The sequence below is a fragment of the Tachyglossus aculeatus genome, chromosome 2, assembly GCF_015852505.1.
Source record: "Tachyglossus aculeatus isolate mTacAcu1 chromosome 2, mTacAcu1.pri, whole genome shotgun sequence".
Classification (NCBI taxonomy): Eukaryota; Metazoa; Chordata; class Mammalia; order Monotremata; family Tachyglossidae; genus Tachyglossus; species Tachyglossus aculeatus.
In genome coordinates, this window is record NC_052067.1 from 129,614,166 (window position 1) to 129,628,357 (window position 14,192).

The window sequence follows — 14,192 nt, forward strand, 5'->3', positions numbered from 1 at the left end:
GCCATGCACCCCCTCAATGCGATGCCCTGCTCGGGACCTCCCGAGACTGTGAGCTCGTTGTGGGCAGGGAATGTGCCTGTTTATTCTTCTATTGTGCTCTCCCAAGCGCTTAGCACAACGCTCTGCACCACAGTAAGTGCTCATGATTGACTGCGGAGGAAGCCGCCATGGCCTAGTGGGAAGAACCCGGGCCTGGGCTCTAATCCCACCTGTGCCACTTAATAATAATAATAATCAATCAATCGTATTTATTGAGCACTTACTGTGTGCACAGCACCGTACTAAGCGCTTGGGAAGTACAAGTTGGCAACATATAGAGATGGTCCCTACCCAACAGTGGGCTCACAGTCTAATAATAATGATGATGGCATTTAAGCGCTTACTATGTGCAAAGCACTGTTCTAAGTGCTGGGGGGGGGATACAAGGTAATCAGGCTGTCCCACGTGGGGCCCACAGACTTAATCCCCATTTTATAGATGAGGTAACTGAGGCTCAGAGAAGTGAAGTGACTTGCCCAGAGCCACACAGCTGAGAAGCAGCGGGGCCGGGATTAGAACCCATGACCTCTGACTCCCAAGCCCGGGCTCTTTCCACTGAGCCACTTGTCTACTGTGTGGCCGTGAGCCAGTCGCTTCACTTCTCTGTGCCTCAGTGTCCTCATCTGTAAAATGGGGATTCAATACTTGTTCACCCTCCTACTTAAACTGCGAGTCCCCTGGGAGACCTATTTATCTTGGATCAATCAATCAATCGTATGTATTGAGCGCTTACTGTGTGCAGAGCACTGTACTAAGCGCTTGGGAAGTACAAGCTGGCAACATATAGAGACGGTCCCTACCCAACAGTGGGCTCACCGTCTAAAAGGGGGAGACGGAGAACAAAACCAAACATACTCACAAAATAAAATAAATAGAATAGATATGTACAAGTAAAATAAATAGAGTAATAAATATGTACAAAAATATATACAGGTATCTACGCTGGCACTTAAGCACAGGGCTTGGCACATAGTGAGCACGTAACAATTGTTATTATTATTACTGTTAGCAGCCCAGGCTTGGGAGTCTGGGGAACTGGGTGCGAATCGCCGTTCTGCCACTTGTCTGCTACGTGTCCACGGACCCGTCTGGACTTCTCTGTGCCTCAGTTTCCCCATCGGTAAAATAGGGATTCAATACCGGTTCTCCCTCCTGGAGGCGGGGGAGACGGCATCTGATCTCATTAAAACGCGTTAACCCCAGCGTTTAGCACATAGTGGGAGAGAAGCCGTGTGGTTTGGCGGCAAGAACATGGGCGTGGGAGTCATCACCATCATCATCATATTTATTGAGCGCTTACTGTGTGCAGAGCACTGTACTGAGCGCTTGGGAAGGACAAGTTGGCAACATATAGAGACAGTCCCTACCCACCAGTGGGCTCACAGTCAGAGGTCGTGAGTTCTAATCCCAGCTCTGCCACTTGCCTGCTGTGTGACCTTGGGCGAGCCACTTCACTTCTCTGGGCCTCAAGTGACCTCATCTGTGAAAAGGGGATTAAGACTGAGCCTCACGTGGGACAGCCTCATTAGTTGGTAACTACCCCAACAGTGTTTGGCACATAGTACGTGTTTAACAAATATCATAATTATTATTATTCAATTCTATGGGCCTCAGTGACCCATCTGTAGCAGCGTGGCTCAGTGGAAAGAGCCCGGGCTTTGGAGTCAGAGGTCATGAGTTCGAATCCATGGGACCTCAGAAGCAGCACTTGTTAATAATAATAATAGCATTTATTAAGCACTTACTATGTGCAAAATAACAGTTCTATTTATTTTATTTTGTTAGTATGTTTGGTTTTGTTCTCTGTCTCCCCCTTTTAGGCTGTGAGCCCACTGTTGGGTAGGGACTGTCTCTGTATGTTGCCAATTTGTACTTCCCAAGCGCTTAGTACAGTGCTCTGCACATAGTAAGCGCTCAATAAATACGATTGATGATGATGATGAATCCCAACTCCGCCACATGTCTGCTCTGTGACCTTGGGCAAGTCACTTCACTTCTCTGGGCCTCAGTTACCTCATCTGGAAAATGGGGATTAAGGCTGTGAGCCCCACGTGGGACAACTTGATCACCTTGTATCCCCACCAGTGCTTAGAACAGTGCTCTGCACATAGTAAGCGCTTAACAAACGCCATTATTATTATTATCTGTAAAGTGGGAATTAAGACTGTGAGCCCTACGTGGGACAACCTGATTACTTATATATCTATAATTCTATTTATTTATTTATATTGATGCCTGTTTACTTGTTTTGATGTCTGCCTCCCCGCTCCTAGACTGTAAGCCCAGTGTGGGCAGGGATTGTTTCTATTGCCGTATTGTACTTTCCAAGCGCTTAAACAGTGCTCTGCACGCAGTAAGCACTCAATAAATACGACTGAATGAACGAATAATCCAGCACTTAGGGCAGTGCTTGGCCCGTAACAAGCTCTTAACAAATACCAATGTTATTATTATGTACTTCTCTGAGCCTCAGTAACCCCATCTGTAAAATGGGGATGAAGTCTGGGAGCCCCAGGTGGGACAACCTGATTAACTGGCGTCTACCCCAGGGCTTAGAACCAGTGCTTGGCACATAAATAAGCATTTAACAAATACCATCATTATTATTATTAACAAATGCTATTCTTATTAGTCACTTCTCTGGGCCTCAGTGACCTCATCTGTAAAATGGGGATGAGGACTGGGAGCACCAGGCGGGACAACCTGATTGAATGGTGCTCCCCCAGAGCTTAGCACAGTGCTTGATGTATAATGAGCGCTTCACCCAGTGCTTAGCACATAGTAAGCGCTTAGTACAGTGCTCTGCACACAGTAAGTGCTCAATAAATACGATTGATTGATTAACAAATACCATCATTCATTCATTCAATCGTATTTATTGAGCGCTTACTGTGTGCAGAGCACTGTACTAAGCGCTTGGGAAGTACTAGTTGGCAATATATGGAGACGGTCCCTACCAGTGGGCTCACAGTCAAGTTATTATTATTATTATTATTATTATTATTATTAACAAATGCCGTTATTATTTTTATTATTAGCTTCTCTGGGCCTCAGTGACCTCATCGGTAAAATGGGGATGAAGACCGGGAGCCCCAGGCAGGAAAACGAGATTGGGCAGTATCTCCCCCAGCGCTTAGAACAGTGCTTGGCACATAATAAGCGCTTAACAAGTACCGTTATTATTATTATTATTATTATTCACTTCTCTGGGCCTCAGTGACCTCCTCTGTAAAACGGGAATGACGACTGCGAGCCTCAGGCGGGACAACCTGATTGGGTAGTGTTCGTTCATTCATTCAATCGCATTTATTAAGCGCTTACTGTGTGCAGAGTGCTGTACTAAGCGCGCTTACTGTGTGCAGAGCACTGTACTAAGCGCGCTTACTGTGTGCAGAGCACTGTACTAAGCGCGCTTACTGTGTGCAGAGCACTGTACTAAGCGCTTGGGAAGTACAAGTCGGCAACATATAGAGACGGCCCCTACCCAACAGCGGGCTTACAATCTAGAAGGGGGAGACAGACAACAAGAGAAAACATGTAGACAGCTGTCAAAACAGAATAAATAGAATTAAAGTATCTCCCCCAGCGCTTAGGACAGTGCTTGGCACGTAATAAGCGCTTAACAAATACCATTATTATTATTATGACTGCTATTCACTTTTCCGGGCCTCAGTGACCTCCTCTGTAAAATGGGGATGAAGACTGGGAGCCCCATGGGGGGACAACCTGATCACCTTGTACCTACCCCAGCGCTCAGAACAGTGCTTGGCACATAATAAGCGCTTAACAAATACCATTATGATGATGATGATGATTGTTATTCGCTTCTCCGGGCCTCAGTGATCTCCTCTGTATAATGGGGGTGAAGACTGCGAACCTCAGGCGGGACAACCTGATGGGGTAGTATCTCCCCCAGCGCTTAGAGCAGTGCTTGGCACATAAATAAGCGCTTAACAAATACCATCATCATTAGGAGAAGCAGCGTGGCTCAATGGAAAGAGCACGGGCTGTGGAGTCACAGGTCATGGGTTCGAATCCCGGCTCTGCCAACTGTCAGCTGTGTGACTTTGGGCAAGTCACTTCACCGGGCCTCAGTTCCCTCATCTGTCAAATGGGGATGAAGACTGTGAGCCCCCCGTGGGACAACCTGGTCACCTTGTAACCTCCCCAGTGCTTAGAACAGTGCTTGGCACATAGTAAGCGCTTAATAAATGCCATCATTATTATTATTATTACTATTAACAAATGCTATTATTATTATTTGCTTCTCCAGGCCTCAGTTGCCTCCTCTGCAGAATGGGGATGAAGACGGGGAGCCCCCGTGGGACTGGGTGGTATCTCCCCAGCGTTTAGAACAGTGTTTGGCACATAATAAGCACTTAACTAACACCATTATTATGATGATGACGATTGTTATTCGCTTCTTCGGGCCTCAGTGACCTCTTCTGTACAATGGGGGTGAAGACTGTGACCCTCAGGCGGGACAACCTGATGGGGAAGTACCTTCCCCAGGGCTTAGAGCAGTGCTCGGCACAGAAACAAGCGCTTAACAAATGCCACCATCATCATTATTATTATTATTATTAACAAATGCTATTATTATTACTCGCTTCTCCGGGCCTCAGTTCCCTCATCAGTAAAATGGGGCTGAAGACCGGGAGCCCCAGGCGGGACCACAGGATTGGGTGGTATCTCCCCAGCGTTTAGAACAGTGTCTGGCACATAAACAAGCGCTTAACAAATACCATCATCATTATTATTATTAACAAATGCTATTATTATTATTATTGTTCACTTCTCCGGGCCTCAGTTCCCTCCTCTGCAAAATGGGGATGCAGATGGGGAGCCCCAGGCGGGACCAAGGGATTGGCTGGTATCTCCCCAGCGTTTAGAACAGTGTTTGGCACATAATAAGCACTTAACAAATACCATTACTATGATGATGATGACTGTTATTCGCTTCTCCGGGCCTCAGTGACCTCCTCTGTACAATGGGGGTGAAGACTGCGACCCTCAAGCGGGACAACCTGATGGGGTAGTATCTCCCCCAGCGCTTGGAGCAGTGCTTGGCACCTAAACAAGCGCTTAACAAATAGCATCATCATCATTATTTATTTATTATCTTTATTATTTATTTATTTGTACATATTTATTCTATTTAGTTAATATGTTTTGTTGTCCATCTCCCCCTTCTAGATTGAGAGCCCGCTGTTGGGTAGGGACCGTCTCTAGATGTTGCCGACTTGTCCTTCCCAAGCGCTTAGTCCAGTGCTCTGCACACAGTAAGCGCTCAATAAATACGATTGAATGAATGAATGAACGATTATTGGGTAGGGACTGTCTCTATCTGTTGCCAACTTGTCCTTCCCAAGCGCTTAGTCCAGTGCTCTGCACACAGTAAGCGCTCAATAAATACGATTGAATAAATGATTATTGGGTAGGGACTGTCGCTATCTGTTGTCGACTTGTCCTTCAAAAGCGCTTAGTCCAGTGCTCTGCACACAGTAAGCGCGCCATAAATACAATTGAATGAATGATTATTGGGTAGGGACCATCTCTGTTGTGAACGTGTCCTTCCCAAGTGCTTAGTCCAGTGCTCTGCACACAGTAAGCACTCAATAAATATGACTGAATGAATGATTATTGGGTAGGGACCCTCTCTGTGTTGCCAACTTGTCCCTCCCAAGCGCTTAGTACAGTGCTTAGTCTAGTGCTCTGCACACAGTAAGCGCTCAATACGATTGAATGAATGAATGATTATTGGGTAGGGACCATCCCTATGGGTTGCCAACTTGTCCTTCCCAAGCACTTAGTCCAGTGCTCTGCACACAGTAAGCACTCAATAAATACGACCGTATGAATGAATGAATGATTACCGGGTAGGGACCGTCTCTTTGTGTTGTCAACTTGTCCTTCCCAAGCGCTTAGTACAGTGCTCTGCACACAGTAAGCGCTCAGTAAATACGATTGAATGAATGAATGATTATTGGGTAGGGACCGTCTCTGTTGCCGACTTGTCCTTCCCAAGCGGTTAGTCCGGTGCTCTGCACACAGTCCGCGCTCAATTCATTCATCCATTCATTCCTTCAATCGTATTTATTGAGCGCTTCCTGTGTGCAGAGCACTGGACTAAGCGCTTGGGAAGTACAAGTTGGCAACATCTAGAGACGGTCCCTACCCAACAGCGGGCTCACGGTCTAGAAGGGGGAATCAATAAATACCACTGAATGAATGAAACGAATGCATAAAGTAAGCGCTCAATAAATATGACTGGATGAATGAATGAATGACGATGATGGCTATTGGGTTCTCTGGGCCTCAGTGGCCTCCTCTGTAAATGGGGGTGAAGTCATTCCTTCAATTGCATTTATTGAGCGCTTACTGTGTGCAGAGCATGTACTAAGTGCTTGGGAAGTACAAGTTAGCAACATAAAGAGATGGTAAATCAATCAGTCAATCATCATCATCATCATCAATCGCATTTATTGAGCGCTTACTGTGGGCAGAGCACTGTACTAAGCGTCTTGGGAAGTACATGTTGGCAACATCTAGAGACGGTCCCTACCCAACAGCGGGCTCACAGTCTAGAAGGGGGAATCAATAAATACGATTGAATGAAATGAATGCACACAGTAAGCGCTCAATTCAATCATCCATTCATTCATTCAGTCGTATTTATTGAGCGCTGTGTGCAGAGCACTGTACTAAGCGTTTGGGAAGTACAAGTTGGCAACATCTAGAGACGGTCCCTACCCGACAGCAGGCTCACAGTCTAGACGGGGGAATCAAAAAATATGACTGAATGAATGAAATGAATGCACACAGTCAGCGCTCATTCATCCATTCATTCAATCATATTTATTGAGCGCTGACTGTGTGCAGAGCACTGGACTAAGAGCTTGGGAAGTCCAAGTTGGCAACATATCTAGAGACGGTCCCGCCCCAACAGCGGGCTCACCGTCTAGAAGGGGGAATCGATAAATACGACTGAATGAATGAAATGAAGGCACACAGTAAGCGCTCAATAAATACGACTGGAAGAATGAAGGAATGATGATGATCGTTCAGAGTGTCCTCCTCTGTAAAATGGGGGTGAAGTCATTCATTCATTCAATCGTACTTATTGAGCGCTTACTGTGTGCAGAGCACTGTACTAAGCGCTTGGGAAGTACAAGTTAGCAACATAGAGAGACGGTCAATCAATCATTCATTCAGTCATATTTACTGAGCGCTTACTGCGTGCACAGCACCGTACTAAGCGCTTGCGAAGTCCAAGTGGGCAACATCTAGAGACGGTCCCTACCCAACAGCGGGCTCACAGTCTAGAAGGGGGAATCAATAAATACGACTGAATGAATGAAATGAATGCACACACTAAGCGCTCAATTCATTCATCCAATCCATTCAATCAATCGTATTTATTGAGCGCTTCCTGTGTGCAGAGCACTGGACTAAGCGCTTGGGAAGTCCGAGCTGGCAATCAATCAATCAATCATATTTATTGAGCGCTACATGTAGATGAATATCTACATTCATTCATTCAATCGTATTTATTGAGCGCTTACTGTGTGCAGAGCACTGTACTAAGCGCTTGGGAAGTACAAATTGGCAACATCTAGAGATGGTCCCTACCCAACAGTGGGCTCACAGTCTAAAAGGGGGAGACAGAAAAAAAAACCAAACATACTAACAAAATAAAAATAGAATAGATATGTACAAGTAAAATAAATAGAGTAATAAATATGTACAAACATATATACAGATATATACATATCTCTATATGGCAACATCTAGAGACGGTCCCTACCCAACAGCGGGCTCACGGCCTAGAAGGGGGAGACAGACGGCAAAACCAAACATACTAACAAAATGAAATAAATAGGATATGTACAAGTAAAATAGAGTAATAAATAGGATTGAATTTTATGTACAAATATATATATACATATATACATATATATAAATATCTCTATATGGCAACATCTAGAGACGGTCCCTACCCAACAGCGGGCTCACGGCCTAGAAGGGGGAGACAGACGGCAAAACCAAACATACTAACAAAATGAAATAAATAGGATATGTACAAGTAAAATAAATAGAGTAATAAATAGGATTGAATTTTAGACAGTCTTTTAGACTGTGAGCCCACTGTTGGGTAGGGACTGTCTCTATGTGTTGCCAACTTGTACTTCCCAAGCGCTTAGTACAGTGCTCTGCACGCAGTAAGCGCTCAATAAATACGATTGATGATGATAGAAGGGGGAGACGGGCAACAAAACCAAACGTATTAACGAAATAAAATGAACAGAATAGACATGTACAAGTAAAATAAATAAAGTAATAAATATGTACAAACATATATACAGATATATACATATCTCTATATGGCAACATCTAGAGACGGTCCCTACCCAACAACGGGCTCACGGCCTAGAAGGGGGAGACAGACGGCAAAACCAAACATACTAACAAAACAAAATAAATAGGATATGTACAAGTAAAATAAATAGAGTAATAAATAGGATTGAATTTTAGACAGTCTTTTAGACTGTGAGCCCACTGTTGGGTAGGGACCGTCTCTATGTGTTGCCAACTTGGACTTCCCAGCGCTTAGTACAGTGCTCTGCACATAGTCAGCGCTCAATAAATACGATTGATGATGATAGAAGGGGGAGACGGGCAACAAAACCAAACGTATTAACGAAATAAAATGAACAGAATAGACATGTACAAGTAAAATAAATAAAGTAATAAATATGTACAAACATATATACAGATATATACATATCTCTATATGGCAACATCTAGAGACGGTCCCTACCCAACAACGGGCTCACGGCCTAGAAGGGGGAGACAGACGGCAAAACCAAACATACTAACAAAATAAAATAAATAGGATATGTACAAGTAAAATAGATAGAGTAATAAATAGGATTGAATTTTAGACAGTCTTTTAGACTGTGAGCCCACTGTTGGGTAGGGACCGTCTCTATGTGTTGCCAACTTGGACTTCCCAGCGCTTAGTACAGTGCTCTGCACATAGTCAGCGCTCAATAAATACGATTGATGATGATAGAAGGGGGAGACGGGCAACAAAACCAAACGTATTAACGAAATAAAATGAATAGAATTGACATGTACAAGTAAAATAAATAAAGTAATAAATATGTACAAACATATATACAGATATATACATATCTCTATATGGCAACATCTAGAGACGGTCCCTACCCAACAACGGGCTCACGGCCTAGAAGGGGGAGACAGACGGCAAAACCAAACATACTAACAAAATAAAATAAATAGGATATGTACAAGTAAAATAGATAGAGTAATAAATAGGATTGAATTTTAGACAGTCTTTTAGACTGTGAGCCCACTGTTGGGTAGGGACCGTCTCTATGTGTTGCCAATTTGTACTTCCCAGCGCTTAGTACAGTGCTCTGCACGCAGTAAGCGCTCAATAAATACGATTGATGATGATGATGATGATACTGCCACCATAAGAACTAAACTTTGTTTAAAGATGTGGCCCAGCACAGAACTGTTGTTAAGGGTTAAATAGGGGTCTATATTGAGCATTTACCATGTGCACAGCACCGCACTAAGTGCATGGGACAGTGCAGTACAACAGAGTTGGTAGACATGATCCCTGCCCACAACGAGCTTATAGTCTAGAGAGGGAGAAACTGTCATATGAATAAATAATTTCTAATATTGAGCGCACATAGTAAGCGCTCAATAAATACGACTGATGATGATAGAAGGGGGAGACGGGCAACAAAACCAAACGTATTAACGAAATAAAATGAATAGAATAGACAGGTACAAGTAAAATAGATAGAGTAATAGGATTGAATGGCTGAAACGAATGCACACAGTAAAAGCGCTCAGTAAGTACGACTGGATGAATGAATGACTGGATGAATGAATGACTGAACGAAGATGATCGTTCAGAGGGGCCCCCTCTTCTGTAAAATGGGGGTGAAGTCATTCATTCATTCATTCCTCCAATGGCATTTATTGAGCGCTTGCTTGCTGCGTGCAGAGCACTGGACTAAGCGCTTGGGAAGGCCAAGTCGGGGAGGCTGGCTGGCTCCCCTGGGGCCGAGCAGAGCGTTTATGTCAGGGCTAAGCGCCGAGGAGGCCGGCCGAGCCGGGCCCGTTACCTGAGGCGGACGGACGGACCGACGCTCCCGCGACGCTCACATCCCGCCTCGTCCCGCCCCGAACATCCCAAAATGGCGGCGCCTCCGTCCTCCTCAGCCCGCCGCGCGCATGCGCGCCTCCGCCCCCTCCCGCTGCCCGGACCCACGGCGCATGCGCCGACTCCCCCCCCGACGAGGCAGAGTGACGCTGCCCGTCCCCTGGCCCCCCGCCCTCTGCGCGGGCCCACGGCGCATGCGCCGACTCCCCAGGACGATGCGCAGTGACGCTACCCGTCATCTCGCCCCCCGCCCTCTGCCCGGACCCACGACGCGCGCGCCGACTCCCCCCTACGAGGCAGAGTGACGCTACGCGGGCCCACGGCGCATGCGCCGACTCCCCACGACGCGGCAGAGTGACGCTGCCCGTCCCCTCGCCCCCCCCCGCCCTATGCCCGGACCTATGACGCATGCGCCGACTACCCAAGACGCGGCAGAGTGACGCTACCCATCATCTCGCCCCCACCCGCACCCACGGCGCATGCGCCGACTCCCCCCGACGAGGCAGAGTGACGCCGCCCGTCATCTCGCCCCCCCGCCCTCTGCTCGAACCCACGGCGCATGCGCCGACTCCCCCCGACGAGGCAGAGTGATGCCGCCCGTCATCTCGCCCCCACCCGCCCTCTGCCCGGACCCACGGCGCATGCGCCGACTACCCAAGACGCGGCAGAGTGACGCCACCCGTCCCCTCGCCCCCACCCGCCCTCTGCCCGGACCCACGGCGCATGCGCCGACTACCCAAGGCGCGGCAGAGTGACGCTACCCGTCATCTCGCCCCCACCCGCACCCACGGCGCATGCGCCGACTCCCCCCGACGAGGCAGAGTGACGCCGCCCGTCATCTCGCCCCCCCGCCCTCTGCCCGAACCCACGGCGCATGCGCCGACTACCCAAGACGCGGCGGAGTGACGCTACCCGTCATCTCGCCCCCCCCGCCCTCTGTCCGGGCCCATGGCGCACGCGCCGACTCCCCACAACGAGGCAGAGTGACGCCACCCGTCATCTCGCCCCCCCGCCCTCTGACCGGACCCACAGCGCATGCGCCGACTCCCCCCCGACGAGGCAGAGTGACACTACCCGTTATCTCGCACCCACGGCGCATGCGCCGACTCCCCCCGACGAGGCAGCGTGACGCTGCCCGTCATCTCGCCGCCACCCCCGCGCCCTCTGCCCGGGCCCACGGCGCATGCGCCGACTCCCCCCGACGCGGCAGAGTGACGCTGCCCGTCCCCTCGCCCCCACCCGCCCCCTGCCCGGACCCATGGCGCATGCGCCAGCTCCCCACGACGAGGCGACTCCTCATTCATTCATTCATTCATTCATTCATTCATTCAATCAATCAGTCAATCGTATTTATTGAGCGCTTACTATGTGCAGAGCACTGTACTAAGCGCTTGGGAAGTACAAGTTGGCAACATATAGAGACGGTCCCTACCCAAGAGTGGGCTCACAGTCTACAAGGGGGAGACAGAGAACAAAACCAAACATACTAACAAAAATAAAATAAATAGAATAGATATGGACAAGTAAAATAACTAGAGTAACAAATATGTACAGACATATATACATATATACAGGTGCTGTGGGGAAGGGAAGGAGGTAAGACGGTGGGGATAAAATAAATAGAATAGATATGTACAAGTAAAATAGAGTAATAAATATGTACAAACATATATCCATATATACAGGTGCTGTGGGGAAGGGAAGGAGGTAAGACGGTGGGGATGAAATAAATAGAATAGATATGTACAAGTAAAATAAATAGAGTAATAAATATGTACAAACATATATACAGGTGCTGTGGGGAAGGGAAGGAGGTAAGACAGTGGGGATAAAATAAATAGAATAGATATGTACAAGTAAAATAAATAGAGTAATAAATATGTACAAGCATATATACATATATGCAGGTGCTGTGGGGAAGGGAAGGAGGTAAGACTGGGGATAAAATAAATAGAATAGATATGTACAAGTAAAATAAATAGAGTAATAAATACGTACAAACATATATACATATATACAGGTGCTGTGGGGAAGGGAAGGAGGTAAGATGGGGGGATGGAGAGGGGGACGAGGGGGAGAGGAAGGAAGGGGCTCAGTCTGGGAAGGCCTCCTGGAGGAGGTGAGCTCTCAGTAGGGCTTTGAAGGGAGGAAGAGAGCTAGCTTGGCAGATGGGCAGAGGGAGGGCATTCCAGGCCAGGGGGAGGACGTGGGCCGATGGCGGGACAGGCGAGAACGAGGCCTAACGGTGAGGAGATTAGCAGCGGAGGAGCGGAGGGTGCGGGCTGGGCTGGAGGAGGACAGAAGGGAGGTGAGGTAGGAGGGGGCGAGGTGATGGATGGACAGCCTTGAAGCCCAGGGTGAGGAGTTTCTGCCTGATGCGCAGATTGACTGGGAGCCACTGGAGTTATTTCTATTAATGTCTGTGTCCCCCTGTAGGCTGTAAGCTCATCGTGGGCAGGGAACGTATCTGTTTCTGCTTTTTAGACTGTGAGCCTACTGTTGGGTAGGGATTGTCTCCATATGTTGCCAACTTGTACTTCCCAAGCGCTTAGTCCAGTGCTGTGCACACAGTAAGCGCTCAATAAATACAATTGATTGTTATACTGCTGTGTTGCTCTGTACAGTGCTCTGCAGGCAGGAAGTGTTCAATCAATCCGATTTCCAGGCTGGCTGAATCAATCAATCAATCGTATTTATTGAGCGCTTACTGTGTGCAGAGCACTGGACTAAGCGCTTGGGAAGTACAAGTTGGCAACATATAGAGACGGTCCCTACCCAACAGTGGGGCTGAATGGGGGAGCTGAGTTAGGGATACTTCCAAGGTTATTTCCAAGGTTACGGGCTTGTGAGACAGGGAGGCTGGGATTCAGGGGACCTGGTTTCTTGGCCCGACGTCCTCAGACGAGTCTCTTCACTTCTCTGTGCCTAAAATGAGGATTCAATCCCCGTTCACCCTCCTACCTCAGCTGTGAACCCCATACATGGGACCGAGACTGAGCCCGACCTGATGCGGCGTGGCTCAGTAGAAAAAGCCCGGGCTTGGGAGTCAGAGGTCGTGGGTTCGAATCCCGACTCCGCCAGTTGTCAGCTGTGTGACTTGGGGCAAATCACTTCGCTTCTCTGGGCCTCAGTTACCTCATCTGTAAAATGGGGATTAAGACTGTGAGCCCCACGTGGGACAACCTGATCACTTTGTAACCTCCCTAGTGCTTAGAACAGTGTACTAATTCCCCTACTGGAGTTATCATCCTTCCCCTCCCCACAGCACCTGTATATAGGTATATATGTTTGTACGTATTTCTTACTCTATTTATTTTACTTGTACATATCTATTCTATTTATTTTATTTTGTTGATATGTTTGGTTTTGTCGTCTGTCTCCCCCTTCTAGACTGTGAGCCCACTGTTGGGTAGGGACCGTCTGTATATGTTGCCACCTTGTACTTCCCAAGAGCTTAGTACAGTGCTCTGCACACAGTAAGCGCTCAATAAATACGATTGATTGTTTGATTGATGTACATGTACAGTGTACTATGTACATATGTACATAGTACATATGTACAGTGTACATAGTACATAGTGCACATAGTAAGCACTTAATAAATGCCGCCATTATTATTATCTTGTTTCTACCTCAGTGCCTAGTCCAGCGGCTGGCACTTAGTATGTGCTTAACAAATATCACCATTATTCTTATTTATTAAAACTCATAAAAATCAAACGTATTTATTGAGCACTTACTGTGTGCAGAGCACTGTACTAAGCGCTTGGGAAGTACAAGTTGGCAACATATAGAGATGGTCCTGACCCAACAGTGGGCTCACAGTCTAGAAACCTCAGCTCCACTAAAGTGAGCTACACTAGCTACCAAAAGAGGCAAAGAACTGCTTGTTCAGTGAACACAAGTATTTATATGTGATATTTTTTGAAAGACGCCTGAGCACTTG